The sequence below is a fragment of the Salvelinus sp. IW2-2015 genome, unplaced genomic scaffold (genome assembly GCF_002910315.2).
Source record: "Salvelinus sp. IW2-2015 unplaced genomic scaffold, ASM291031v2 Un_scaffold659, whole genome shotgun sequence".
Lineage (NCBI taxonomy): Eukaryota > Metazoa > Chordata > Actinopteri > Salmoniformes > Salmonidae > Salvelinus > Salvelinus sp. IW2-2015.
Window position 1 is genome coordinate 483,157 of NW_019942591.1, and position 12,009 is coordinate 495,165.

Here is a 12,009-nt window from a genome sequence, read left to right on the forward strand (position 1 = left end):
CTTTTTTTTCTTAGTCTAAATCTCCTCTTTTTCCATTTGGTTCTCCTTTCTCAGTGAAGATCGAGGAGGATAAAGGGAGGCAGATGGGCAGTTAACAGCATTGAATAGGAATGCCACAGGATACAGGGTACGTAAAGAACACGAGCGTTGGTCTTATTAGCTCATATGTGTTGTTGCCGTGTGTGGAAGTGTGGTGTCTGCTTGTGTGTGGGTGTTGTATGCGTGCGACCTGTGACTGTACCCTCATGTATTTAATGTGTTGTATGTGTGTGTCTTGAGTGAAGTAACATCCTTGCTTGCTGTTCTGACCTGATCGTTCAGGGCTGCAGTGACCCATCTCCTTGTCTGTCAGATCTCGACTCCGTGTGAAAACGAGAAGGCTATGAACCTGAGTGGTGGGGGGGCAGCGAGCAGCTCCAGGAGCCTGTAGAGGAAACCCAGTGTGAAGGTACACACACACACACGTCCTTCTTCCTGCTAGATGACCTTATGATTCAGGAGACACTATATTTAACGAAAAATTTTCCGTCTGTACTCCTTCTCCCTGTCTGTGTCCATCCAGGTTTCCCAAAAGGTATTGAGTTCACTCGATCCACACGTATTGTAGCGCTCTACAAGTTCTTGCCTCAGGAGCACAACGACCTCGGACTAGAGTGAGTTGAATTGAATGGGACTGTTTGTGTGGGGTTTGTGGTGTGCCTATATTTGTTGTCCGTCCCAGTGCTTTACGGCACCTGTCATTTCTTCAAGATTAAAACATCCTTGGCCATCTGTAGAAGGGACAATGTGAAGGAACCATTTAAGGAGGTGCAGTCTGCTAATGATAAAACACAACGACAATACCGCCCACACATACACACTGTCCGCTTGTGGGTGGGGCGGTGGGGGCTGAACTGATAAAGACACTGAAAATGAATTAGAGATGAAAGGCATGAGGAGAAATATGAGGGACTAGATGGAGAGAACAGCTTGAAAAAGACATTGAGCACAGAGAGAGAGAGGAAAAGCAGGGCGGGTGGGGGAAGGAGAGACAAAAAGAGATGCAAAAGAATGCCAGCAGAACAGGGAGAGTGTAGAAGGGGAGTGAGAGGAAGAGGAGGCGAGGAAGAGGGAAAAAAGGATGAGGGAGGAAGATAGGAGAGTATAAAGTTCAGGATGTGGTTAGGGAGAGAAGGAGAGCTGGGTGCAGGTAAATAAGGAGGTTACATCGCCATGGGATGGTTCACAGCCATCTGTGTCTTCACGGATGTGTGGTGTTGTGTGTGTGTGTTGTGTGTGTGTGTTGTGTGTGTGTGTGTGTGTGTGTGGTGTGTGTGTTGTGTGTGGTTGTGTGTGTGTCGTCAAATAGGCAGGCGGCGAGAGCGATCAGACCCAGGGGACTTCGTAGAGAGAATTTTGTGTAAGTGGGACAGTACGTAGCTCTGTGTATATAGGCAGTACAGTAGCTCTGTGTATGTAGATCACCAGTACTCTGGTGTTTAACGGGGCCCAGTACAGTCTAGCTTCTGCCTGTTATAAGCAGGACAGTACGAAGTAGCTCTGTGTATATAGGCAGTACAGTAGTCTGTGTAACAGGCCAGTCAAGTAACTCTGTGTATACAGGCCGAGTACAGTACTCTGTGTATAAGGCAGGACAGTAACACTAGCTCTGTATATAGGACAGTACATAAGCTCTTGGTTGTAGGACAGTACAGTAGCTCTGTATAAGACAGTACATAGCTCTGTATATAGGGACAGTACACTAGCTCTGTTATGTAGGACAGTACAGTAGCTCCTGTTATGTTAGGACAGTACAGATAGCTCTGGTTATAGGACAGTACACTAGCTCTTGGCATATGTAGACAGTACAGTAGCTCTTGTATACAGAACAGTACAGTAGCTCTGTGTATACAGGAACGTACAGTAGCTCTGTGTATACAGAACAGTACAGTCGCTCTGTGTATAAGGACAGTACAGTAGCCTTTTGTATATTAGGACAGTTACCAGTAGCTCTGTGTATACAGGCCAGTTACAGTAGCTCTGTTGTATACACAGGCAGTACCATAGACGTTTCTGTAGTATACAGGACAATACAGTAGCTCATGTGTATATAGGGACAGTACAGTAGCTCTGTATATACAGGGACAGTACAGTAGCCTCTGTTTATACAGGCCAGTACATAGTAGCTCTGTGTATACAGGGCCAGTACAGTTAGCTCTGTGTATACAGGGACAGTACAGTAGCTCTGTTATACAGGACCAGATACAGTAGCTTGTGTATACAGGCAGCAAGTAGCTCTGTGTATACAGGCCAGTACAGTAAGCTCTGTGTAATACAGGACAAGTACAGGGTAGGCCTGGTATATAACAGGCCAGTACAGTAGCTTCTGTGTATATACAGCCCAGCTACTAGCTCTGTGTATACAGGACATGTACAGTAAGGCTCTGTATATTACAGAGCCAGTACAGTAGCTCTGTGTTATAACAGGCCAGTACAGTGGCTCTGTGTAATAAGGACAGTACAGTAGCTCTTATAGTTCCGGACAGTAACTAGTCTGTATATACAGGACAGTACAGTCCATAGCTCTTGTATATACGGACAGTAACACTAGCTCTGTATATATACAGGACAGTACAGTAGCTCTGTATTATTTGGGGACCAGTTACAGCCTGTGTACAGTACATACCTAAGGGTGATATCAACAGTAACAGCTATACACTAGCTCTGTAAGTAATAACCAGGACCAAGTTTAACAGTACACTAAGCTGCTCTGTGTATACAGGCCAGTACAGTAGCTCTGTGTATACAGGACAGGACAGTACACTCGCTCTGTATATAGGACAGTACAGTAGCTCTGTGTATACAGTACAGTACACTAGCTCTGTATATAGGACAGTACACTAGCTCTGTGTATACAGGACAGTACAGTAGCTCTGTATATAGGACAGTGGATACTGGGTAGTCTGTGTACATGAGTCTGAATCATGTTTATGTGTTTGTGAGAGGTGTGTGCTTGTGCATAGGGCTGTGATGGTCATGGAATTTTTGATGATGGTAATTGTCCAGCCAAATGACCACGGTCAACGTAATAACTGTTCAAATAGCCTGGGGGAAAAAATATTTACACATTTTCTCCTTTCCTCTGCTCCTGACTGCATGTGCTGCCATAGAAATAGAATGGGCATCCTCATTCAAGTCCATGGTGGTGTAATGGGTGGAAGTAAAAGCAGGATGTAAAAGCAGGAAGTGTACTCATCAATATGCGCTGTGATTTCTTGATTCAACTCAACTGACATTACAAAAAATACATTCCATCGCATAAGCCACATCAGTCAACATCATTTGAATGAACATTCTACATTACCATGGAAATTATTGCATCACAATATCAAACAGCCATTGCAAGGGAAGGGAGCGTTGCCTAGGCTACCGAAGGCTCGTTTGCTACAACACCTTGCTTGTTTCAGCAAGGAGAAACAAAGTTTTATCCGTTGTTAAGAGTCCGTTTTACCGCAGATATGGACTCAACCGCACGAGGGCTCGGCCGTCCCGTCTTCAGTCAGCCGTTCGCTCCACACAAAAAAGAAATCATCCACAATAGTGTTTTTTCTTTAAACGGTTAAGACGATTATTTTATTTTCATATCGGTCTTCATCCATAACCGTTACACGGTTGTTGTGCCAGCTCTATGTCGTACATGCATGTCTGCGTGTGGGGTCTGTGAGTTATTCTGTATGTGTAAATTGTGTGTGTGTGTGTGTTTGCATACATACGTGCGTGCGTACATACGTGGGTGCGTGCGTCCAATCCTGGCATGCGTGCGTCTGTGAGTGAGAGAACGAGCAAGACAGAGCCACTGTTTGTCAGACGCCGTGCTTGCCACTGATTGGTGCTATTACGTCAGTTACACATCCAAGGATTGTTGCTATTTTAAACATCATTAATGTGTGTAGGAATCAAAGTCAKCTGTTCCTTACCTACATTTTATTCATTTAGCAGATGCTCTTATCCACAGCAATTAGGGTTAAGTGCCTTGATCAAGGGCACATCAACTGATTTTTCACCTAGTCGGCTCGGGGAATTGGGGAATTGAATCAATTCGGGGAATTGAACCAACGACCTTTGGGTTTATGGACCGCCACCTCTGAGTCATGGGAGGGGAGTTAATCCCAAGTGAACAGTAGCATGCTGTGTACAAAGATACACCACACAAAGTTTGAAATCATGAACACACTCTCCCTGTATGAGTCTCTTCTCTTTTTTCAATGCTGGCTTTAATGTACTCTCTCCCCCCTGCTTTTTCTCTCCCCTCCTTCCCCCCCACCCCCCTTCCCTTATCTTCCTCTCTGTCTTTCTTTCTCTCTCTCAGGCCTGGTGATCGGGTGCTGGTCACTGATGATTCTAAATGAAGAGTGGTGGAAGGTGGGCAATTAATGATCTACACCACTGTGGTGTGTGTGTGGTGTGGTGTGTGTGTGTGTGTGTGTGTGTGTGTGTGTGTGTGTGTGTGTGTGTGGTGTGTGTGTGTGTGTGCATGTGTGCGTGCGTGCGTGCGTGCGTGCGTGCGTGCGTGCGTGTGTGTGTAAACACTGAGCTGGTAGCAGTCTGCCACAACATCAGAGAGAGCTACACTTCTGCATATGATTACAGTATGCGTGTGCGTGTGTGTGGTGTGTGTGTGCGTGCGTTAGGCGTGTGAGTATGAACTGTATCACCTGCCATATTGTTGGCCTCTCCTAAACATCCAGACAGTCAGAAATAGAAACATAATTTCCTCCGAAAATCGCTTTAAGAGGGAAACATAATGAATTTAAACTAGCGTTGCGACCTGAAAGAGCTTTTTATTGAGTCGGTAATGAGCTTCAGTCGCTCTCAATGTTCTGGATATGGTTGCGTTCAGTCTCTGGCAGAGATGAGCGAGGCTCCGTATTAACTCTTCAGTGCCTGACACTCAGCATAGAGCACTGGTACAGAAACACATAGACAGGTTCTCCATTTTATGGGATGGTTTTACAAAACACTGAAAATCATGCACATCCAGACAAAGTCAATTAGAACATAATTGTGAACACCCAACTCCGTGGATACAGGCCTGAATTTATTTGAATGTATTCATAATTACTCTACGTGTCATCTGTGTGACAGGGAAAGAGTGGAGACAAGGTGGGCTTCTTCCCTGCTAACTTCGTTCAGAGGGTGCGCCCAGGGGAGAGGGTGTGGAAGGTCACCCAGCTGTCCTTGCCAGCCGAGGGATGGGCCAATGCCAGTGAAGGGAGGATCAGGTGAGACACTCATTTTGTCTCGTCTTTCTTCCTTTGCCTGTAGTTTTGTCCAAACAATCTATTTCTTGTCTGCTTCCACTGCCTTTCTATTTGAACCTTCCTAAACACCCTTGTCTCTCTCTCTGTCTTGTCTCTGTCTCGCTCTCTCCTCTCTTTCTCTCTCTCTCTCTCTCTCTCTCTCTCTCTCTCTTCTCTCTGTTCTCTCTCTCTCTGTCTCTCTGTCTCTTGTCTCTGTCTCTGTCTCTGTCTCTGTCTCTGTCTCTGTCTCTCTCTCTCTTCTCTCTCCTCTTCTCTCTCCGTCTCTCTCTCTCTCTCTCTCTCTCCCTCTCTGTCAGATCTGTGTGGGGAAGAGTGAGGACAGTGAGGGTTTCCTGAAGCTGAGCAGTGGGAAGAAGAGAGGACTGGTCCCTGCTGAATCCATTGAGGAGATCTAACCTCTGTCTCAACACCAGCCCCCCGTCTCTCTCTGTCCAGCACCCTGTAACCTCCCCACACACCCCTTTAAGGCCTGAGGAGGACCAGCCAGTCCGGAGGTCCTCCAACACCACCATCGTGAGGCCCACCACCCTACTAAACTGAGTGTGGAGCAGTGACAGTTAAGCTTGTGAATTCCAGGTGATGTGGAGGATGCCCCAGCCTTATGCTGGCTGACCTTGTCTCCTCCACCCCAATGTAGCTGACAGCCCGGACTTGAAAGGGTTGGTTTCCCTTCCACAGTGGGTTGGCCTCGGTGTTTTGGAGGACTATCTAAGCCTCCAATACCTCATGTTTTCCTGCTCTAATGTACCTTTGTGTATTAGTGAACTGGGTTTGTCTGTAGTCCACTCCACAAGGGTAAGAGTTTTAGGACTGAAGGACTGGCTGCTGTGGACTCCAATAACTTCCCTCAGGAAGGAAGGAACTTTGAGACTATTTTCTGTCTGGTGAGTCTGGTCTCTCTGTGTGTGATTTGACCGGTTATTTTTCACTGTCCTCTGTGGCTGGATATCATGAGGCTGAAGAATGCAGGATTAAGGCCGTCGCATAATATCCAGTCGAAACGTGGCGCGCCGTTTCGCGCATATATAATGACTAAAATGTGTGCCGTTTTTGTTCGTTTTGGTGTTCGGGAGGTTTTTTCTGTTCGCTCACACAACATTTTGTATTGGGGCAAGTTGAAGTTCGGTAGCCGACGTCTACGCCCTTTCGTCTGTAATTGGTCAACTGTAGTGTTTTCAAATGAAGGTCTTTAAGGGCGTATGAGAGCACAGTCGTGCGCGCACACCTAGCCGAGTTCTGCTAGGAGCAAACAGAAGCTAGTATTAGTATACGTTACCTTCATCAGGAGGATGTACTTGTGTTGTGTGTGGGAGTTCCTGGTTCCTGTTCGTGGACACTGCATGGAAGAAAACATTTGTTCTTTCTCTGATGAACGAGAACAAGTGTCACACTCCTGATGACATCATCACAGATGGACGCCTACTATGATCACAGTAATTCATTTAAGAGGTGACCGTGAAGGAGATAATTGCATGCTGAAGGATGTACTTGTTTGAATGCCCGGTGTCAGCGAGATGTTCAGGATACTGGTGATGGTTGTAGGTGTAGGTGCTTGCATTTTCTCTCATCCTTTCATTTGGTCCACCTTCTCTCTCTCTCTTTCACTATCTCTCTTTCTCTCGTCTCTCTCTCTCTCTCCTTCCGTCTTTCTCAGCTATCACATTGGTCCCTTGGCTGGGATTTGACATCAGCTTGATTTAGACTGGCACAAAACTTAACTGCTCTGCAAGGACGGATGGGCGGGCAGGCGGGCGACATGGGCAGAGTACACCCTGGTCAGACCAGACAGCCAGCAGAGGACAGGACAAACTAGGTTTATTTCGACACACACTCTCTCAGATCCTGACTCACCGGCTGACTCACTGACATTCGACCTCGCACTTGACAGGTTCCAGAAGGTCATGGATGTAAGCCCCGTCATTCTATTGTACAGCTGGCGAATCAATCAAACACTTCAGAAAATCTGTTTATCTATGTCCTATTTATAAAAAAAAAAATACAAAATATTCAATTAGATTGGGGCGGTGAATACTTACATAAATACTTCAATGTTTTTTGTTCTCTCTCTCAGTAGTGTTTGAATAGCCTAGACGGTAGAAAACATCTATGAATAGAGCCATTGCTAAAAAAAGAAACAAATGGAGCAACAACACCATTTTTTAAACTGCTCTAAATTAGTTTCAATTTTCTGGCCAATTTAGCAGACGGGCACTGAGGAGCCGTGGAAGACTTGGGAAGTGTGTTCGTGTCTTTTGGCTCGTCTGTTTGGTCCACCGCTGGTAAACAAACAACAGCCAAGAGCCAGTCGGCTGGAAAACCACATGAACAGACCTTGTAAAGTGTGACAATCGGACATGGTCCCGCTGGTCTGAGGGACAGGGAGCGAGGGATATGGAGAGACGTAGACAAAAGGGGTTGACCCAGGTGTAGAACCATCATAAATCAATGTGTCTGTATGCAGGTTTCTTTGTCTATGGCTGACCAATTCAACATGGATCAAATGTCAGTCTCTCTCTCTCTCTCTCCATTCCCCTCTCTCTTTCCCTCTGTCTCTGACACTATTGGGCACTTTTGCTGCTAGTGGGAGGGGTAGCTGGACTGCTGTATTGTACATGTAAGCATGTTTAATGATAGGATAATGGGTTGGATTTCAATGTTTCCATAATGTATTGATTATTTATTGATTTAGACAGATATCTATCTACTTGCTGAGTTGCAGCACGTAGCTGTCACACTGGTGGCATTAATAACATGTCCCCTCCTGCTTCCTGTAATATAAGAATACAGTATACTGTATACAGTTAGCCATCTGGAGAGTTAAAGAAGTATGGTGATGAACATATTGGGTGCGTTAGTAAATTCAATCTGGAGTGCCAGAGTGCGCTCTGGGCGTTCGTAAATTCAGATTGTTGGTCAGATTGTCCGATCGTAAATTCAGAGCGTTACGCTCTCTGAGCGTTCAGCGCTCACACTGGACGAGCTGGCGGAGGAGGAGGCTTGATTCGGGCGTTCAGACCTCATAAAGGCAGTCCAGTACCCAAGCTAACTTGCTAGCTACTTCCAGAAACAAATGAGAGAGCACCTCACTCGGACCAGTTTACTCGACCTAGCAGAGCTGGTTAGGCTGTTTTCATGTTATCCAGAGCGTTTTGTGACTGTAACTGTGCTGCTGGCAACAATTTAATTGCGCTTTCTTTGACGACGTTTACTGACACCAGCCATATTCAACGGGTGTTGAGCGTTCGTAAATTCATCAGTTATATTCTGCGCTCTGGCACAGTCAGACGAGAGTGCTCTGAAATCAGAGTAGATAGAATGAGTGAATTAGATAGAATGAGTGAATTTACGAACACACCCATTATTTCATGTTTTGTTCCTCACATAGTGCATTGTAATATGATCATCTTTGAGTCTATATCCTCTGTCTGTGGATGGATGATGTGTCACAGACTGTGATGAATGTTGTTTTTTTCCCTTCCGCTGGGGCCATGTGTTCCTATGTATAGCAAGGACTTCTCTGGTCCTCACAGTGCCAAACCAGAAGCTATACCCAGTCACTGGGTGTACAGCTGGAGGAATTGTTTGTTAGCCTATTCCTTACCGAATTTTCACACAAGATGTACATTTCCGGTAGGGTTCATGTAGACAGAGTCTGTCACCCTTTGTGGACCCTGTTTGATTCGCTCTTCGTGTAGCATTTCTATGTACAGGCCCTGGCCTCGTTTCCCAGTTGCGATGTAACTTAAGCATTACGATGATTTTACCAGATGCATCGTTATTTACGAATCAATTTTTTTAAAGAGCTACTGCCTCTGTAATTTTGGTCATAAAGTCAGTCTCGTCCAAAACAGATTTGCGGGATGATAGGGTACAGTAACAGTTTTCTGTGTTTTTATTTTATTTTTTATCCTGCTGGCAGCACACAAGTACTCATATATTCAAAGCGACGCTGCACTCGACCTGCACTCGATCATAATGCCCATGGTCAATATCCCTATGGGGCAAGTTAGGGACCATCAGTAAATTACACAATATTGGGACATTAAAACGTTAATACCTCCAAATTTGAATGACTTAAAAACCTCAACCAATAAAAATGTATATACAAGTATTGAAAGCATTTAACCTTTTACTGCAGTGGGCTAAATCAGGGTTACACGGAGTGTTTCTTGGTAGTCTTAAAAATCTACTTTGAAACAAAGTATACACCTCACACACATGGCTATGGGCTTTAAAATACCTTGACCTAGTCAGATATAGTTGAAATGTATTCCATTTTGAGGTTGCATCCCAATATTACACTTTAATTACATCACAGAATACTGAAATATAACAAAACTGTTTGACATAGAAACACCAGATTTTCGGCAGTATTTTTTTTTTTTATAATGTTGATTTAATTATGAAATTATGAAAAATATGAATAACATTCCACTCATGAGGCCACTAGGTAATTTGGCTGCATGAAAGAGCTACTGAGACAACCAAAAAATACGCACATGAAATTATTGTCCCATTTACATTGTGTAATTCAATGACATCCCTAACTATCCCCAGAGATACGCTATACAAAGCCAAACCAATCTTCGCCCCGACCGCACACCAGCCAGCTGAAGCTAATTGGCTAAATAATTTGGCTAACTATTCCCACCTGCGAACACACAAGACACCCACATTAAACCACACCCCGGAACCAACTCACGTTTGAATTCAGTCATGGCCGCTAGCATTTATTAACGAATCAAATCTAAAACGAGGCCAAATTAGGAAGTGCAGTCGCCCTTTAAGAGTGTTTCCCAAACAAGAATGTAGCGAGGCATAACGTTTGCGTCGTTAGACCATGTGTCGATACTGATTGGATCAAAATAAAAGCAGCACTCTCAAATCAGCTTTCTCCATTCTAATCTGACCTTAACATTATAATTATAATTATCCCACAATCCTGACAATGGATCACCTCCTATGAGATATTACCACCTACAGTATGGCTGCAAATAGGCTATTGATGCGGCTTATTATGCTTCCCCAATAACAATGCACTAAATCACAGAGTGGGCCCATCATTGCGCAAGTGTTGTCACACATCATGAAACACATCGAGGCAAAAATTGTAGAAAAATAGACCTCAATTGATTGAACATTACATTAATTTCAGTCTGATTGAAATAGCCTATATAGGCCATGTATTCTATGTGTCTTTTAAAGCAGTCATCTCGCTTTTCATTTGAAGCATAATTGTATCCTTGACCTGTTTGTAACAAATACTTTGGTAACTTTGTATTTGTAGTTAACTTCGTTTTGAAGTTGTCACAGTCAGACAGATAGCCTAAACATCTTGATTCTATGTTTAGCAGAGATCTGTGAATAAAGTGACGCAAAAGGGCACTTTGGGCACGAGTGGTCTGCAAAGGTTTTTAAGAGCCACGTTACTAACGAAGGCTCTGAGAAAACACCTCGGCTAATAAAGAGACATCGTAAGAACTTTCTAACGATGATCTATCAAGATGAAGGCTCTGGGAAACGAGGCTCTGCACAGTAAGTGTATGTTTTTAGTGTGTGTGCGGATATAGCCTTAGTTAATATCACTGGAAGAACACGTGCCTCAATAAAAAAAACTTTACCCCTGACTGAAACTCTGGTGTTGTGTAAGTAACTGTCTCTGCTCTCATTCTCCCTCGTCTAGCCACTTTACTCTTAAATACCAGCATCATGTCCTCTTTGCTCTCACTTCACTCTCACTCCATCATTGTCACTCACTTCCACTCTACAGATGTAGGATCTTAATTTGAGCCAGTTTGCTACAGCAGGACAATAATCCCGCAGCAACAGGAAATGTGATTTATTATGTGGATTATTTTCCCACAAGGGAAAATCAAGTCTGACGTTTATTTGTGGAAATTCCAAACTTCAGAAGCCTTTTTAAACCTCAAATACACGACAAGTACAACAATACCTGCACTGTGTTCTCCTCCAACACATCTCTTTCTTTTGTGAAAGAACCCCTACACTTCATTTTGCAGGGTAGGATAGTGTGCAGAAATCCAGTAGGTTTGGAAAAGACAATGGTATTCCAGACTCCTTGTTTAAGTATAGGGATAACAAAAGCTTTACTGAAATGGGGCCTACTTCTATGACTGCCAATGACTGCAATCTGGCCTTTCTCTAGTGTGTGTGTGTGTGTGTGTGTGTGTGTGTGTGTGTGTGTGTGTGTGTGTGTGTGTGTGTGTGTGTGTGTGTGTGTGTGTGTGTGTGTGTGTGTGCTTGTATGTGTGTGTGTGTGTGTGTGTGTATGTGTACATGCCTGTGTGTATAAGTGTGTGAATGTGTGGTGTGGGCACCCTCGCTGGCAGAGTTGTGTTACAGCAGCAGGGGTCTTTTGGTGTCCTCTTGTCTGCCTGTAGTAGCCATCATCTGCCTAATTAGTGTATAAGGAGCAGAGCATGGAGGGAGGCATGCTGAGTGAAACAGTACTTAATGGCACCCACCCACACACAGTCACACACACAAACACACAAACGCAAATATAGGGGCTAAGTATTTTGATGCTTATACAAGGAACACAAATAGTAAGGAGTTGTGATGTCATTTCCTAGTTTACAACGAGGCTGCTGAAAGGAAGAGATCTGACAGGCCAGAGAGGGAGAGAAGTGGAGGTAAAGAGAGAGGAAGAGAGTGGGGGGGTGGAAAGAGACGGAGGGAGGGAGAGAGA

The 12,009-nt window shown here is 44.4% G+C and overlaps 1 pseudogene; it reads left to right on the forward strand.

Moving 5' to 3' along the window:
* LOC112068713 (SH3 and cysteine-rich domain-containing protein 2-like) overlaps positions 1 to 10,927 on the forward strand; it is a 60,775-nt pseudogene extending 49,848 nt beyond the window's left edge.
* Positions 10,928 to 12,009: the final 1,082 nt, after the last annotated feature.